Source organism: Mytilus edulis, chromosome 12 (genome assembly GCF_963676685.1).
Source record: "Mytilus edulis chromosome 12, xbMytEdul2.2, whole genome shotgun sequence".
NCBI lineage: Eukaryota > Metazoa > Mollusca > Bivalvia > Mytilida > Mytilidae > Mytilus > Mytilus edulis.
The window spans coordinates 9730925-9731238 of NC_092355.1; positions in this window are offsets into that span (position 1 = coordinate 9730925).

A 314-nucleotide genomic window follows, 5' to 3' on the forward strand; every position below is an offset into this window, starting at 1 on the left:
TAATGTTTAGGATTCAAACAACTACACGATAAAGTACCGGTGGTAAATCACGTTTAAAAACAATATTTATACATTGTGGGCAAATATCTAATTGATGTGTACTCTCTACAAAGCAAAAAATGAACGACTAGCGTCGCCTTCTGTCCAGTTTCTAGAGCTCGTACACATATATTTTCCAACAATGTATATCTATTGAATATATATATTATTCAGGGATAAGCAAAAATATGAATATTATTATTTTTATCAATAACAATTTACCGAGAACTTGTATTATTTAACATTTATATATAGAACGGATTTTTTTTTCAGCC